General features: G+C 39.8%; 1 long non-coding RNA gene across 3 annotated transcripts in view; it reads left to right on the plus strand.

Moving 5' to 3' along the window:
- Positions 1 to 17,809, plus strand: part of LOC131512718 (uncharacterized) — a 61,090-nt gene extending 43,281 nt beyond the window's left edge. For all 3 annotated transcript variants that reach the window (XR_009262267.1, XR_009262266.1, XR_009262265.1), the window contains 3 exons: positions 2,673 to 2,756; positions 12,370 to 12,480; positions 16,902 to 17,809. This is a non-coding gene — a long non-coding RNA (uncharacterized LOC131512718). The remainder of the gene's footprint in view (positions 1 to 2,672; positions 2,757 to 12,369; positions 12,481 to 16,901) is intronic.
- Positions 17,810 to 18,326: the final 517 nt, after the last annotated feature.

An 18,326-nucleotide genomic window follows, 5' to 3' on the forward strand; every position in this document is an offset into this window, starting at 1 on the left:
GGGAACTGATATTCTTATCTAATTTCTCAGTTGAATCTGACACTCAGAGGAAGCAAGTAACTTACAAATAGTTAGTAGGCATCAGAGTCAAGATTTGGACTCAGATTGAACCCAGGACTTGAATCCATGTTCTTTACTACTGTATATCCACTTGCCTCATTCTCACAGATTTCACATAGAATCCAAATAAGCGTATTATAGCAGCATTACTTAGCTTTCAGCTAGATTTTATTTTGGGCTACTAACATAGATGAAATCCAAGTCCTAGCTGATGACTTCCAATGTTAGCTCTGCTCTTTTGAGAATTAGGTGACCAACTTTCTGAGCAAAAGTACTTGTCTTGGGGTGCCTGGGTGGCTCAGTTGGTTAAGCGTTCTACTCTTGATTTTGGTTCAGGTCATGATCTCATGATTTGTGAGATCGAGCCCCTCATCGGGCTCTGGGCTAACAGCAAAAGGCCTGCTTGGGATTCTCTCTCTCCTTATCTTTCTGCTCCTCCCCCATGCACTCACCCTCTCTCTCTCTTTCTCTCTCTCTCTGTCTGTCTCAAAATAAATAAATAAACTTAAAAAACAAAAGTACTTGTCTCTTTAGGGCTACTGGAAGCTGGTGAGAGAGCCCAGGAGTGTCAAGATATTATCAGTGAACAGTCTGGTTTTAAAACCCAGGACTTCCCCTGAGTCCAACAGTGGCCGGACTATGTAGTGATGTAGGGTCTAACTTGTCCCTTCATTTCCTTCTCTGCATTTCATTACTCCCACATTTTTAAAACAACCCTTCCTCTATGATATAATAATGGGCAAGCACTCTGAGTTTTCAAGTGACAAGTGAGTGCCAGGAATATTTTATTTGTCTTGGAAAGATATAAATTCCTAGGTCTATACAGATTCCAGTGGCTTTCAGAGAGACAGAGCATGCTGCTGTCCTTAAGAAAGGCCACCAATGGGAGTGATTTCTGGTGATGCAATGCTGATATTTTAGTACCATTCTGGAGAGGGAAGAGGTGGGGTTTCTCTGGAGCCAGATGAACTCACAATTAGTTCTCACCCAGGCTGCTTAAGCAATTATGATGAAACCAAATCACATTACTTTTTTCTTCTACTCCTGATAAAAGCTTCAACTCTGTTCCTTCTGCCCCATAGGGCACTTGGCTGGCCATTATTCCTAACACTATAGACGCTATTCTTTGCTTCTGTTTCCAAGCTACAACTGTCACAGTGTAAAATAAGAAGTGTGGGGGGAATAATGCACACCTCTCGGTCTCACTACTTCAGAGGCACCTAGCAACCCGGTCTCCAGGCAAGCAGCACGAATCTCCCGGGTAGTTTACTGCCCACTCACAGCAGAGGCGGCGTGCTCTCTGCAAATAGCCTACGTCTTTGCCATTGCCAGCTTGGTGGTGGGGTGGTAGTGTCATTTGGTATCCTTAGGGATATTTGGTTCTTGTTCTGGGAAGACTAGGACAAAGCAATGACAATTTCCCCAAAGCTGTTTATGGAATCAGAAATGAGGTCAAGCAGTTCTGTACTTGGGGTTGCATAGTCTAAAATCAAAAGCAATCATTTTCAATCTTTGTATTTTTGGTCTTTGACACATTTCTGTCACGAATTTTCCAAAATGTTCATGACATTCTTCTAAAGGAGGAAAAGAGTGTTTCCCAGTTGTATCTATGCAATGAACAACCCTCCTGGCCATCTTGTCCACCTATCAACACACCAATAAAACATTCCCATAGTTTTTACCAAATCTACTTCCTCCCTGCAAAATGTTAATTGGGCTGAAGACAACCCTGCACTGGTTTACCAACCAGCCACATGAATTTTCCATTTCAGGCTCATGTACCACAGGACCTTATGTACGGATGTTGAGCTTCTAATTTGCTTTCTTTACCTCAGGGAACTGTTAAAGGTTCTTTGCTTCTTTACTACTTGTATTTCATCTGCATTTTAACCCTCCCCTAGAGTGAAAGCCCTGGAGAATGGAAGTTACCTCTCTTTTGGAGGGAAACCAGTCTTTTCCTGTGGTGACTGATTAAAGAATGGAAGGACATGCAGAGCCTGATCTAGGAAAGAAACAGTGCTGCTGCATAGAGGGCTGATCCCAAGATATCAGGAAGGGAATAGGTTTAACCTTCAAGTCATTCCCTCTCTCACTCACCAAACAGTTATGGAATTCCTACCATGTTTTAGGCCCTCTGCTAGGAGCAAGGGAGACAAATACAAATAAAAAATCTAACTGACAAACTCATAGTCTGCGGGATATTTTAGTGAAAACAACAGGAACAATGTCAGGCTCACTGTATACAAGCACATTTAAAGTGCTTTGGGAGCTCAGGTGGGATGGGAAGGCTCTCTAGGGAGGCAGGAGGGGAGAGGGAGTGAGATTTATATAATTTGATTTTTAATAATAGCTCTGTTAAACATTGTGTCACGACATTACTGAAAAATTCACACTTGGCTCCTATGAGCTGTTGAGACCCTGCTCCAGCCACACCTTAGGATGAAGGTGAAATTGGGAAGTGTAGGTATATCTTGTAGCTGCCAACTATGAAGTTTGGGCTCTCCATAAGTCAGGATAACTTGAAATTTTAATGTTTTTGTTTCTCTTGTTTTATGTATTTTTATTTTCTCCCACCAGAGAAGGTGATTAACTTTAGTTTTTCCTTATTTCAGAGGCTTTTCTATTGCTCGGCCAAAACTCTTTCTCTAAAGAGCTAGACTTGACAATAGGACCACCTGGATACGGCCAAGGAGAAGGTTAGTAATGATCATTGTAGACTAAGACCAGAGGGCCATTCTTGAATGTATTTTGTGAGATCCTTGTGAATTTCAAAAGATTCTTGGTGGAAAGAATAAGCCTAATAAAAAGACTGAAATTGGGGGCGCCTGGGTGGCGCAGTCGGTTAAGCGTCCGACTTCAGCCAGGTCACGATCTCGCGGTCCGTGGGTTCGAGCCCCGCGTCAGGCTCTGGGCTGATGGCTCGGAGCCTGGAGCCTGTTTCCGATTCTGTGTCTCCCTCTCTCTCTGCCCCTCCCCCGTTCATGCTCTGTCTCTCTCTGTCCCAAAAATAAAATAAAAAATGTTGAAAAAAAATTTAAAAAAAAAAAAAAAAAAAAAAAAAAAAAAAGACTGAAATTGGGAGTGGGTGGTTGGGGGGGGATGGGTTAAATGGGTGACCGGCATTAAGGAGGGCACTTTTTGAGATGAGCACTGGGTGTCATATGTAAGAGATGAATCAGTGGGTTCTCCTGAAGCTAAGACTACACTGTATGTTAACTAACTTGAATCTAAATAAAAATAAAACAAATAAACAGAAGACTGAAATTGACTTTCTCCCCAACTAAGTAGCAGAGAGTTCGGCATAATTTAACCATTTTAGAGAAGTTAAGAGAAATGATGTTTCTTACACTCCAGTGTTGTGGAATAAAACTGATGCCTGTTCCAGCTATAGGTCATACATGCTTTTTTTAACCAAAAATGTGACCTGATTGTATTTAAAATTTAGAAGGATAATTGTCACCCACATAGAGAAGGAATTGGAAGGAATTCTTCTCACTCTAAAATGAGACTAGTTAGGTGTGAGCATCTACCATGTTAAGGAGAACAATCAGGGTAGTCTGTGTGAATAAAGAGGAGAGGACAAGCTCCATAATATGTCAGAGGATAAATGACAAAGGGTGGAATACAAGTTATAGGATTTAAAATGTGAGTTGCTCTGACTTAGAGGCAAATGCAACCCAGTGCCTCTGTTGGTTACCCCTGCCTTTTGCATGCCTGGCACAGTGCCTCATACTCATCAGGTACTTAATAAACACATGTTGAATGGATGAAACAGTAAATAAATCCAATGCACAAACAAATATGCATGTTTTTACTACATTAAAAATGACTCTGGTCAAGAGAATGTTAAGACAAGCCACAGACTGAGAGAAAATCTTTACAAAAGATATATCTGAAAAAGGATTGTTACCTGAAATAATACAGAGAAGTTTTAAAACTCAACAACAAGGTGCCTGGGTGGCTCAGTTGGTTAATCATCTGACTATTGGTTTCAGCTCAGGTCATGATCTCACAGTTTCATGAATTGGAGCCCCACATGGGGCTCTGTGCTGGCAGTTTGGAGCCTGCTTGGGATTTTCTCTCTCTCTCTCTTTCTTTCTCCCTCTCCCTTTCTCTCTGCCCCTCCCCCACTTGTGTTGTCTCTGTCTCTCTCAAAATAAATAAATAAACTTAAAAAACACAAACCCAACAATAAGAAATGAACAACCTGATTTTAAAAATTGGCAAAAGACCTGAAAAGATGTCTTACCAAAGAAGATATACAAATAGCAAATAAGCCTATGTCATTAAGGAAATGTAAATTAAAACAATAATGAAGGGTGCCTGGGTGGCTCAGTCAGTTAAGCATCTGACTCTTAATTTCAGCTCAGGTCTTGATCTCATGGTTTGTGATATGGAGCCCTACACCAGGATCTGTGCTGACAGTGCAGAGCCTGCTTGGGATTCTCTCTCTCCCTTTCTGCCACCACCCCCCCCCCCCACTCGCATGCATTCTCTCTCTCTCTCTTAAAAAATAAATAAATAAATTTAAAACAAATGAAGAGAAAACATAAAACAATAATGAGCTACAACTATACACTTATTTAGAATGGCCAAAATCCAGAACACCCAGAACACATGCTGACGAGAGTATGGAGCAACAGGAACTCTCATTCATGGCTGGTGGGAATACAAGATAGTACAGCCACTTTGGAAGACAGTTTGGTGGTTTCTTATAAAGCTAATCATACTCTTACCATATGATTCAGCAATGGCATTCCTTAATACTTACCCGGAGGGGTTGAATATTTATGTTTGTACAAAAACCTGCACGTGACAGGCGCCTAGGTGGCCCAGTGGGTTAAGTGTCCGACTTCGGCTCAAGTCATGATCTTGCGATTCATGAATTTGAGTCCTGAGCGGGGCTCTGTGCTGACAGCTTGGAGCCTGGAGCCTGCTTAGGATTCTGTGTCTCCCTCTCTTGTTGCCCCTCTCCTGCTAGTACTCTGTCTGTCTCTCTCTTTCTCTCTCAAAAGTAAATAAAACATTAAAAAAAAATCTGCACACGAATGTGCAGCTTTATTCATAATTGCCAAAACTTGGAAGCAATCAAGATGTCCTTTCATAAGTGAATGGATAAACAAACCGTGTTACATCCAGCCAATGGAATGTTATTCAACAGTAAAATGAGATGAACTATCCAGCTATGAAGAGACATGGAGGAACTGTAAATGCATACTAGTAAGTGAAAGAAGTTAATCTGCAAAGGCTACATACTGTGTGCTTTCTTCTATATGACATTCTGGAAAAGGCAAACTATGGAGACAATAAAAAGATCACTGGTTGCCAGGGAATAAAGGAAAGGAAGGATGAAGGGTAGAACACAGAGCATTTTCAGGTCATTGAAACTATTCTGTATGATACTGAAATGGTGGATATATGTTATTATGCATTTGGTCAAAATCCATACAATATATACGGCACCAAGAGTGAACCCTAATGTAAATTATTCACTTTAAGTGATAGTGATGTGTCAATATAGTTCACCAGTTGTAACAAATGAGCCACTCTGGTGGGGGATGTTGACAGTGGGAGAGGCTGTGTGTGTATATGAGAGGATAATGAGAAATCTCAGTACCTTCCACTCACTTTTGCTGTGAACCTAAAACTGGTCTAAGAAATAAAATCTGTTTACAAGAAAAAAAAAAGAGTCTGGGAGCTAGCATGAGGATCCATGACTTAGTACCTGAATGATGGTTATGGAAACAAAAGCATTCCTACGTTGCCTGAAGATGATATTCTGACCAGTAGACTACACTTACATAGAGATCAATGAGCCCGTCAATGAAGACAAATGACAGTGTAGCGGGAGGAAATTCAGGTATACAGGATTATTTTGAGGTTTGTGTTGAACAACAGAGTATGAGAATTTGAACCACCTTCACCCAGTTTTTTGTTGCATGAATGTCAGGTAATTTTGAACTTTATCAGAAGTCTCCAGCAGTTACAGGGAATGCCAGCTCTGTGTTTCCAACCCACCACTTTTTTATCTGGCAATTGTAGCAAGAAGCACATTTCAGACCACGGTATTCTAAGCAAGCAACAGACAGAAAACAATCATACAGCCTGGGTATGTTTGGAATATTATCAGTCTCAACCCTTGACACGATGACCAGCCTCTTCATGCAAGGCTGTCTCCAAGATGAAGACAGGCATGGTCTGCTGGAGGGAGGGTCAGGCCTTTTGGTCAGATCAGATGACAAGATCATCCACTGATGACAGAGGTGCAGGGCCATACCAGCTGTCCCCCTGGTATGAAGTACTGGCCTGGGTAGGTACTTACATATACGTTGTTCCTGCAAAGGTAGAGATACCCAACGCCTAACGATCACATAACTTAAACTCCACTAATTTTGCCAATTAGAAATTCTAACATGCTCAGTAGTAAAGCTTCTGAAAGTGATTTTGACAAAAATACCTTTGAATGCCACCTGGCAAATTCTTAGGATTTTAACTCTGTTTGGTCACTTCACATGCTAATTGACCACTAGGGCACAGGTAGATTAGAATTAAATTATGCATACAGAGTTTCCAATGTTTACATACTGTGGTAAAGCAAATTACAACAGACAATAAAACCAAAAGAAATATCAAGAAAAATATTTTTTAAAAGCTCCAACATCAAAGTGAAACTGTACTTATGTTTTGCACTGTACTGGTAACTACGAGATCTAATTGTACATGTTCTCAATTATTGTGTTGGAGACAGTGAGTGTATATGGGGCTTTATAACATTTAAACAAAAACAGTTTAAAGCAATTTACTACCTTGGTTGATGTAGCATCACGGCTCCTTTATGAGATTCCCCATTAACAAAGCCCTTTATGTAAGGCTTTATTTGATGGATTTTTTTTTTTTTTTTGTAACAAGAAAAGCCACCAGTACTATGGCTGAGCAGAAAAATATCCCAGAGAGGTTGTCATAGGAACTGTACCAGAGGAGCAGCTATACACATGATAGAATGTACTATCCAAAGAAGAGAGGAAGGAACTGATCCTGAATCTACTCTTACCATCAGTTTTAGGGAACAAATCTTTCATGAATCTCCTCATGGAAATTGTCCTCAGTGACAGCAGGGGTCGGTGAGATACTACAAGGCTATGGGGCTGATGATATGTGTACCTCAAAGGATTTTTGTAGGAGATTAAAATAGATAAAATATGTTAAATATCTACTATATGTAGTCCTTGAAAAACAGTAATAAATAACAGTAATCTTTACTGTCTCATGTAATCCTTACTAGAGCCTTCTGAGGAAGACACAGTCATTATTCAAATTTTCCAGATGAAAAAATGAAGCACAGAAAAGTTGAATTGTTCAAGGTCACATGGTAAATGGTAGAGCTGAAACTCAAATACAAGGTTGTGTGACCCTAGGGCACTTGCCCTTAGCTTCTTTGCTGGGCTAAACTAGTGAGCAATCAATGACTGGTAATAGTTATAAAAATGATTCTTTGGTGGTGGAATAGTAGTGGGAGTTTTAATTGCCATGAGATACATATGGCAGAATGTCACTGCATTTATTGATTTTTTTTTCCCTTGAGCTTATTTTTCTTAAGCCACACAGAAATGTGGTCCTACAGGATCACAATCACTTTGTCCCATTCCCCTCCTTACTCCCCAATGCAGATCTTCAGATTGCCCCAGCCAATTGGTGTTCTCCTATAGAGCTCTAAAAAACTAAGAATCTGGGGCACTGGGTAGTTCAGTTGATTAAGTGTCTCACTCTTGATTTAAGCTTAGGTAATAATTTCATGATTCATGAGATGAGCCCCATGTCAGGCTCAATGCTGACAGTGCAGTGCTTGGAATTCTTTCTCTCTCTCTCTCTTTCTCTGTCTGTCTTTCTGTCTGTCTTTCTGCCCTTCCCCTTCTCATTTGTGTGGGCTGTCTCTCAAAATAAATAAATAAACATTTTTTTAAAATTCTATATAAAAAAAGTAAGAATCTTCTCTCTCCCTCCCTTCCTCTCTCCCCCCTCTCCCTTTCTCTTCCTCTGCCCCCACTTCCACCACTCCCCCTCCCCCAATCCCCAGACCATCCCTGAAGGAGGAATTCATAGCTGGAGAATTCATAGCTGGAGCTTCCTCACTATACCTTCCCCAAAGTTTTGAGACCTTATGTTATGTAGGCTGAATTACATCTCCTCCAAAGTTCCTATGTTGAAATCTGTTAAAGAGAAAATTATTCATGACCCTTGTTAAGAAACAGTAAGGCAATGTTTATTCAGGGAGACTATCACAATAGGTATAGGAACCAGGACAATAGGGTTTTGTAGTAGGGGAGAGAGACTGAGCTCAACTTCAAATACAAAGAAAAATGGCAATTTGTAGCTAAGAAGTGGGGTTGGGGGTTGATGGTCAGAAAGTTACCGAGAGGAAATACTATAGGTAAGAGAGGATTCTGTCTAAACCAGCCCGACGAGATTCTTGTTGAAGGCAGGCCAGGGTGGTCAGATATCATCTGGGGGAAGGTAGATGGTGAGGAACCCGATCAGATATTGAGGGTGATCAGATATTGAAGATGAGGGTTTCTTGTTAAACTGACTTAGCAAGATTCTTGCTAGAAATATTCTACAAGGAAGGACATAGTAGCCCAAGGTCAGGCCTAGTGAAAAAGAGAGCTCAGAAGAGCCTGACCAAAGTTTGGTCAAGGAGAGAATCTTTGTCAAATCCTAACCTCTCAGTACCTAAGAATGTGACAGTATTTGTAGATAAGACCCTTAAAGAGGTGACTAAGGTAAAATGAAGTCACTTGTGGTGTACTTATTGAGGAGGTTAAAGCACAGACACACACAGAAAGGGAGGACCATGTGAAGATACCAGAGGAAGACAGCCATCCACAAACCAAGGAGAAAAGCCTTCAGAAGAAACCAATTGTACCAATGCCTTGATCTTAGACTTCTAGCCTCCAGAACTATGAGGAAATAACTTGCTGTTGTTAAGCCGCCTGTCAGTGGTACTTTGCTATGGCTGCCTTAGTAAACTAACACACCCAGCCGTGATCTGAGCATCAAAACTTTACTCAGATCTGTGCCACCTGTTCCTCCTGGCATCCCCACTCTGGGCATTCTGTGGCTGTGTTGGTTTCATTGTGGTTAAGCACCAGGTATGGAATGTGAACCTCTGTGTAAGATGGCCCAGGTTTACTTTGGAAATGGCTCTGTGAAGACTAAGTCCAGGAAAATTAACCAAGGTGCGTGCTTTCCTTTGTGTTATTGTGCCTGCATCCCACTTATCCAGGGTGGGCCTTCCTCGGAGTAAACACAACACTCTGTTCATCTCTAGATGAGAGTTCCTATAGGACTGCCCCGCCATTAACCTTTTTATATGTCTCTTTACCACCTTCACCCCACCCCCAGTTAATTTCTGAATTCACAGGCACTAAGATTATGCCTATGAATTACATTTCTGTACTTCCTACAATTCCTGGTTCAAAGAAGGCACTAATTTATGTTTGGATTTTTTGAATGGAGATTATACATATATATGTATAATAATAATTCTTCCTTTACCTCTGATGAAGGGATTTTTGTAATACAAATTCAAATGAAAAAAATTAAAAAAAAATTTTTTTAATGTTTATTTACTTTTGAGACAGAGAGACACAGAGAGCAAGCAAGGGAGGGGCAGAGAGAGAGGGAGACACATAATCTGAAACAGGCTCCAGGCTCTGAAATGGCAGCACAGAACCCAATGTGGGCCTTGAACCCACGAACCATGAGATCGTGACCTGAGCCGAAGTCAGACGCTCAACCGACTGAGACACCCAGGCACCCCCTAAAAAATTTAAAGAACTCTGAACATGTGATGCTGTAAGAGTCAATATCATAAACAAAAGTGGTTATTTTTATTTTTTAAAAAATATTTTTATTTAAAAAATTTTTTAAACTTTATTTATTTTGAGAGATAGTGAAAGTGGGGGAGGGGCAGAGAGAGAGAGGGAGAAAGAGAGAATCCCAAGCAGACTGCACTGCCAGCACAGAGTCGATGCAGGGCTCGAACCCATGAACTGTGAGATCATGACCTGAACCAAAGTCTGATGCCCAACTGACTGAGCCACCCAGGCACCCCAGGTTATTATTTATTTATTTTAAGATTTTATTTTTAAGCAATCTCTACACTCAACGTGGCGCTTGAACCCACAAACCCAAGATCAAGAGTCACATGCCCAACTGACTGAGCCAGCCAGGCATTCCAGGGTTTATTTTCATTTTTAGTGTTCCAATCAGAAGATTCTGAAATGCCTAAGCCCCTTCTTACAAGGGAGGATTCAGGTATAATGGAGGTTGAGTTGTCTGGGAAAAATGGTCTGACCTGAAGGAATCGTACTGCCTACTCTACTCTCAAGATATACCCAGCACTCCACAGAGGGGGTTACGCATCACTGGGGACATGGGGAGAGAAAGGAGATTGCAGAGGAAAAGGATCCCCAGGCTCCCACTCAAGAAAGACTCTGTAAAGACAGTCAGGAAGCTCATTGGAAAATCAGTATTTCACCTGCGGACATCTTTTGGATTTCTTGTGTGTCTGGACTTGTTGCTAGTAGGACTCTTTTTGGCAATGAACTGTGCCTCCTTCTCAGACTTTTGTCAAAAGAAAGGAGGATATATTTGATTATGAACTGCATGTAGCTGATCATGTTGAACCATGGAAACAGTGCTCCTCAACCCTGACCGATGGGAGATGCTTGCTCTCTCTTGGTGGTGGTGGTGGGGTGGGGGTTGGTTGGAAACAAGATTCAGTCTTCCATAATACAGCCCTTCACCTGGCTCTTCCAGAGACAATCCAAGGAAGACCAACTTCTCCTGAAAGTGTTAGTGAAAAGCTGGGTTGTGAGCATGTTATTTTTAGACAATAGTAGGTGATGGACAAAGCAAGACATGTAAACGGAACATGTGTTTTTGTACACTTGGGTCATAGTCCTTCAGGAGTTTACTGTTGGTAAGACAACTGCCAATACTCCACAGATTTGTGTCAGGAACACCAAAGAAACAGAATCATTTGTGAAGAAGAACAGTCCTCCATTGGACTTTGTATATTACCAAAAAAGAGCACAAGTGAAGGTCAAATCTGCCCTCCAAGTTCCTAATTATAATTCAGAGAGTCATGTGGGAAAGAGAATGGAGAGAAAGTAAAAAACTAAAAAAGTCTGCCTGGAGTTTGGGAATACTGAATGGAGACGAAGATATTTCTGTCTTTGATGTCAAACATTCACATAGTCATTTTTTTTCCCTAAAGGCACTTAATTTTGTGGGATTGAATTCTTCTTTCTGATGCCTAGGAAAATATAAATGCCATCAACTGTTTGATCTCATCTGGGTAGTTTGAAGGCTGTTTGTTTGTGGGTAGGAAAGTTAACACCACAAAAAGCACTAAAACCCTACAACATGCCAGATTTGAATGATTCACAGCAAAAAGTCACAATGCAGGTCAGATGGTGCATTTCTGATGTTTAAAAAAAAAAAAAAGATTACTTAAAAGTGTATCCAGAAAGCACAAGACATTTGTACTGTTTGTCATCCACTGAAAGCTAAACACGATTAGGACTTGATTATTTTAAGTTACAGTTTGAAAAACCAAAACCAATGATTTCTGAAAACAACAAAAAATATGCTAATTTAAATAGTTTTGAAAATAGGCACAAAGGTGGGAAAAGGGCCTTTCACGTGATTTATAAGGAAAATCCGTTGAAGAAAATTAGCTTCTACAGGAATAGGATTGATAATGTGACATTTACTCACTTTGATCTAAATTTAACATCTACTCACATTTTCAACGTTCCAGTGCCCTTCTAGTTACTATAGTGATCATACCTTGCAACTTAACATTTAATTCCTAGGAAACAAACAACAGTCATGGATACCAGAGTGAGCATAGGTAAATAGCTGTTTTATTAAATACTATCTGGACTTTCCTAATTGAAAATCATCTCTCTCTCCCTAAGCCCCCTGCCTTTTAAGCATGTTTTAGTTTTGCTACATCTAATGAGGAGATTGAATACCTCTAAGTATAAGTTGTACAAGAAGAATCAAGAAGCATGCGTGTTTAGGCACTAATTTTGAATGTAAGGACCTTGACATGATGGCATAGCATTGCTGGGGAAACAAAAAATAAGGGTTCTAAAATAAGTGCTTTTCTGCCGGAGCTGACCTAGAAAGTCACTCTTGATGTTTGATGAAGCAGTGTATAAAAAAATACCCTCAATAGTTGGAGCATCTGTTCTGTCTAGTGATGTGCCATATCCAATGTTTATTCTTTTTCTAATATAGACAGATCCATGATGTGGGAGGGTTTTTTTTTTTTTTTCTCACAAAAGCAACTTGCATTAGAAACTTCCAGATAAATGCAGAAGAATCTCCTAACCACTGAAAAGACAAACAGTAAGTACTTCATTATATATATATATATATATATATATATATATATATATATATACTCTATACTTTTAAAACATCATGTCAAAAGTCCTATTTGAGCTCTCCAACAAAAAGAGTGTCCAAAGATTCATACCTCAGTAGCACAGAGATATTCTGGCATTTACAGTTCTAGGTATTGACCCTGTGATGCAGTCTTAATATGTTAGAGATAGCAATAAGTCAATTGAAATGCAGGGTTCTGAACCAAGAACACACACTTTTTTTAAAAGTAATCTCCACCCACAATATGGGGCTCAAACTCAGGACCCCAAGATTGAGTCACATGCTCTACAGACCGAGCCAGCCAGGTTCCCCAAGAACCTATTTATTTATTTATTTATTTATTTATTTATTTATTTATAGTTTATTTATATTGAGAGAGAGAGCATGATGAGGGGAGGGGAAGAGACGGAGAGAGAGAGAATCCCAAGCACACTCTGCACTGTCATCATGGAGCCCAGTGGGGGGGCTCGAACTCACAAACCGTGAGATCATGACCTGAGCTGAAATCAAGAGTCAGTCACTCGACTGACTCAGCCACCCGAGCACCCCAAGAATCCACACTTTTATTTTATTTTATTTATTTTTAATTTTTTTAATGTTTATTTATTATTGAGAGACAGAGAGAGAGCATGAGCATGGGAGGGGCAGAGAGAGGAGAAGACACAGAATCTGAATGAGGCTCCAGGCTCTGAGCTGTTAGCACAGAGCCTGATGTGGGGCTCAAACTCACAAACTGAGCAAGATCATGACCTGAGCCGAAGTCAGACGCTTAACCGACTGAGCCACCCAGGTGCCCCGCACCCACACTTTTAAATCTAGCTTTTCCATTGCCACACAGTAAGCAAAGGCAAACATAAAAAGATCAATAAAACAGACCAAAAATATACTAGAAAAGTGGAGGGTGATAAAAAGAGAAGGGGGAATATTAAGAAATCACAGCATTCCTATACATTCAGAAATCTAATAGTAATACTGATTGTAACAGGTTATTAATCTCTTCTTATGTGCCCAGTCCTAAGATAGGAATCTTAACTTCCTTAACTTGTATTTAGTCCTCATGATAGCTATATGAGACTGTCATTATTAGTATCTCCATTTTACAGATGATGAAGTAAAGCTGAAGCGTTAGAGTAACTTGCTCAAGGGTTTCCAGTTAAACTAGTAAGTGGTAGGACTTCTACATATTTAAAAAAGTGACAACAAAAAGCCCAAGCAGTCCAGAGGAGGAAGCATTATGGGTAGTTGGTCTCACCAGCGCCAAAATACAATGTAGGGGATCCTTGGGGATTGCACTGTAGCCTAAACCATTGAATTCATAGTCAAGAGGCCAGAACAGGTACCCAAAGCTCCCCTGGAAAGGGGAGAAACTAGAAATTGGGATGTAGATTTGACTTTCATAAGGTCTTTTTTTTTTCTACGTAGCGAAAGTTTCATGTGCCCTTTAATAAAGATATTTACACTTCTGTATATAGCCACATCATCAAACTGGAAAGTGGAGTAGGTAGAAATTCTTTAGAACACCTGATATGCAAGAACATGATAGTTGTAGACTTTATGTTTTTTTGTTTTTTTTTTTTCCTGTAAAGTGATCTATGGACCAAAATCGGTGGTAGATTTATTTCTGTTCTTCGGAGCTCAGGGTGGGTGTCAAACAGTGATAATCATATTTCATTACAGCCCAGCATAATTTTAGCAGTTCATTCTTCAGGTACCAGCATGTATTATTGATTATTGTTCCATAGGAATCAATCACAGACGAAATGTAAGATAGAGTAGTTTCTTGTAAAATGACTTACATAAAATTTAATGGGTTCATACCAAACTGGTATGACTGGTAGAAAAGAACAGTAACTGCAATGTACCACAAGAGGGCGCACTGGTACTTTTAAATATCAGTAACTGCAGGTAAAGTGAGTGTAATTGAGGACAGGTGCAAAGGTGCAGATTTCAGTTACAAGCCAGTTGCTCTTTTGCAATCATTCAAAATATCAAATCCACAAGATTTTTAAGGTAATTTTTGTAGGATTTTAAAACAGTAATGAGGTTTTTAAAGCACATTTATTTTCATAGAAAGAAGTGAGGCTTTTTTTTTTTTTCCTAAAAATGTATTTTCCTGGGTTAATGTTTTATTAGATATATACTTTGTACAATCACTAGTTATCAAGACAGCTTGGAGAAAATTAAAAGAAAATTGTTTCTTTCTCTTATCAGCCATGCAAGTTACAAGTTGGTGAAACTGGGGTTCATTTTAGCAGATGGAGGAAAGGTTAATTGGAGACAATTACAATGAATTAATAGAGATTCACATAGTCTTCTCCATACCCCTTACTCTCACACAAGTAATGAGTTGATTCATTATATATTAAAGAATGGCTTATTGGCAAAACTGTTCATCATTTTTAGGTCCTAAGAGTAACTCTTTAATAACCAGTGACATCTGAAGATGGAAGTAAAAAAAGAATATATGTTGTACCCTAAATATGGGTTAAAAATGAATAAAAACAGGCAAACAACAAAATTCTTATAGCGTATGTGGTTTGAGGTGATCTTGGAAGTGTATATGTCTTGTTTCTGTATCAGAGGAAAATTTATAAATATTTTAAGTTGGGAATGTTCCTTTAGTTCAGGGATTGGCAGACTTTTTCTATAAAAGGCCAGATAGCAAATACTTCTGGCTTTGCAGGCTTATGGTCTTTGTCTACTTAGAGCTACTCAGTTTTGCTAATGTAGTATGAAAGCAGCCATAGACAGGCAAATGAATGGGGCTGGTTGTGTTCCAATAAAATATTATTTACAAAAAACAGATGCCAGGCTAGATTTGGCCCCAGGATCATAGTTTACAGAACCTTGCTCAACCTGCGGGCCCCTTAACACAAAAGTGCTGAAGGAGAAGGAGAAATCGCTTTGGAGATCTGGATATAGGGGCACACAAAGAGCTTCTTACTGGAGAGATAAGGATATAAAAAGATTCACCTAAGGTCCCAAGAGATGCTCAACAGAGTCCGTGGCAAAAAGCCAGAAAAACAGCTGTTTTAGGAAGAAGTGTATTGTAGAAAATTGGTTGAAACATATGTGTAGCCCTGTAGCCCCATGTCTAAAATAAGTGAAGCCCCGAAGGTGCACTTAATCAAAAATGTCTGGGAGATAGGGAGTTTGCCTTGAGCATCAGCAGCCCTGGCTTTGTGAGCCACCAAGAAGGAAGGAAAATCTTGGACCGTGCAGGGAACCATAGAGTTTTGCAGCAAGACAACTGTGGGAGATAAATTATCCCCAGGAAAACACTTCTATTTTTTTAACATAAGGAAGCACCCTTAAGTCCCAACTCAAGGATATTTTCTGAAGGACTGCTGGAACTTTAAATATTTAAAAAATATATTCCATGGTTCTTAGAAAGAGCAGATACATTTCCTAAGAGTGAGATGCGTTATACTTTGATTTGGGAGATGACCTAAAATTTCCATGAAATCAATTAATTAATTGCTGGGGAAAAAAACCACTTCGGAGACTTAGTGCCGTGGTTCCCAAATCTGGCCGCAGAAAAATGTCAAGGAGATTTTTAAAAAAACAATTTCTCAGGTCTCATTCCAGACCTATTGGATTTGATTTCCTGTAGCCTGTGGTCCAGGCACTCTGACAGTGCTGCCCAAGTGGGTCCTGAGAATGGCCAGGCTAGCACAAGACCAGAGACTGGCATTTGGAAGCCACTAGGATAAAGGACAAACCGCAGGTTTGAAGTTTGGCCATCCAAAGTTCCCATTCAGGCTCTGCTTTAGATTAGTCATTTGACCTTGAGCTAGTGATGGAAAATTTCCGAGCTTCAGTCACAATACCTGTAATGTGGAGCCTATGTTTGCCGCTATGGGAAGGATTGAAAATCTGATGTGGCTGTCAGTCGAGATGCTTCTGGCTCTTTTAGATGCTTCTGGCTCTTTTACATCCTCTCTGCCCTCTCTTCATGGAGATAATATAGTTGGATTCACTCCACTCACCAGTGCACAGGATTTTACTAAAAGTGAGGGCATTTTTAAGAAGATATGTAAGCTTAGTTTTGTGTCATTAGAAGCATTTCTTCTTCTAGGTTCAGGTCATGCCATCCCTCCTGTTAACCACCAAACAGGGAGAAGACAAAGAAGCAAGATGTCAAGGCCTCAAATGCCCTATCAAGTCCTAGCTTGTGCTTTCTTTGTAACTTGGTTGAAGGCAGTTCCAAACCCATGGCTGGTAACTTGGCTTCGGATTCCAAATTCCTGTTGTAGCCGAGCTTTGTTCGTACATGCAGGTGTAGGAGGTTTTTCTTGTCAGAAGTTCAGGCGGCAGTGAATTATGCCACACCTGCTGCGCCCTTATGTATTTTCTCTTTTCTCTGGTTTATCTGAATGAAGAAGAACATCCCTCCCTCTGAATCAGGAGTGTGGAGAATCATGGGGCAGCCTACCAGTTGTTACTTGGCAGTGGACGTGATACCGGGGAGAGAGCTGTGACTCCCTTCCTCTGGCCGGCTTATTTGCAACAAATTATTCATCTGCTCTTTGGGAAGAGGAGTCCTGAACACAGGAGACTAAAATGAACTCATCAAAGAGGAAAACAAGTTTGCAGTGCATTATGTTAAAGCTCTCTCCACAGTAGGAAAGTCATTGGGGAACATAAGAGAAGTAGAGTTTGGCAACCATTTCCTAATTTTGTTGAAAGAAGAAAGCCAGGGAAAATAAAATCCTGGTTAAAGAAGGAGTTGTTTTCGTTTATAGGTTCCTGGTGACTTCTCCAGTGGTTGTGGCAGGCAAGGCAGAAAAGCAAATTTACATTTCAGGAGTTTGTGGACTCAGCATATGAATCAAGTTTCTTTGCACGTAAAACCTGAGGGTTTAGTTGTGTTCTAATTTAGAGTTGAACATCAGCCAAATTAAGAATGAAGAATTCTGCATCAGCAGGTTTACTGCTTAATTTTGCTACCAGTTCTACTTAGCAACTTCAAGCAGAGTAAAGGAGGCAGCTATAGTCTTTCAGGAAATCAAGACAGGACAATTGCACAGCATTTGAACATTAAAATTTTGTTTTGTTTTTAGGACAATAGCTCTATAAATTGAACGATACTTGTAAAGTCCAAAAGTAAATCGAAATTTTAAGTTATTCCCCAAACCAATGCACACCTTTCAGAATCTCAAGAGAAATATTCTAAAGCTGTAATGACTTTGTATTATGTTTACCATAAAAATCTTCTGCAAGCCAAATACTAAAGCAACGCATGTCTGTTCAAATTAGTCAGAAGTAAAATTGTTAAATAAAGCTGAAATACTCATGTAGAAAAAAAAAGGAGACAAAAAGATAAGTGGCCATTATTATTATTATTATTTAGGATAGTAATCTTGAATGCAAGTAGAGTCCCATCTTTAAGATAAACTACTAATGCTTTTTATTTTTCTAAAATAACATTTGAAGGGATTATTCTGGGGTCAGAATAATGGTATTACTTTCGGTGCTTGAAATGATTGAGCATTTCCAGGCACTTTTGATATTTGTGATGGAGAAAATTAGTTCAAGCCAGGAGAAAGGCTTTCAACACTGTGATACTTACAGTGTTTTTTTACAAATGGGCTGTGACACACTTAGATATCACTTAACAATGGTGCTTCCCCACACAATGAGAACTTGGAGAAAAATTTAAAAATAAGTAACAAGTGATACAGAAGCAAATAGATAATCCAGCTAAACCACTGCTTGATAAAACTAGAAACCTTGGGGTTATCTTTGCTTTTGTTCCCTTGGCCCCTAATCTTGCCCAAGCTCCTAATCCCTTCCTCTCCATTTTG

The sequence above is a fragment of the Neofelis nebulosa genome, chromosome 5 (assembly GCF_028018385.1).
Source record: "Neofelis nebulosa isolate mNeoNeb1 chromosome 5, mNeoNeb1.pri, whole genome shotgun sequence".
Classification (NCBI taxonomy): domain Eukaryota; kingdom Metazoa; phylum Chordata; class Mammalia; order Carnivora; family Felidae; genus Neofelis; species Neofelis nebulosa.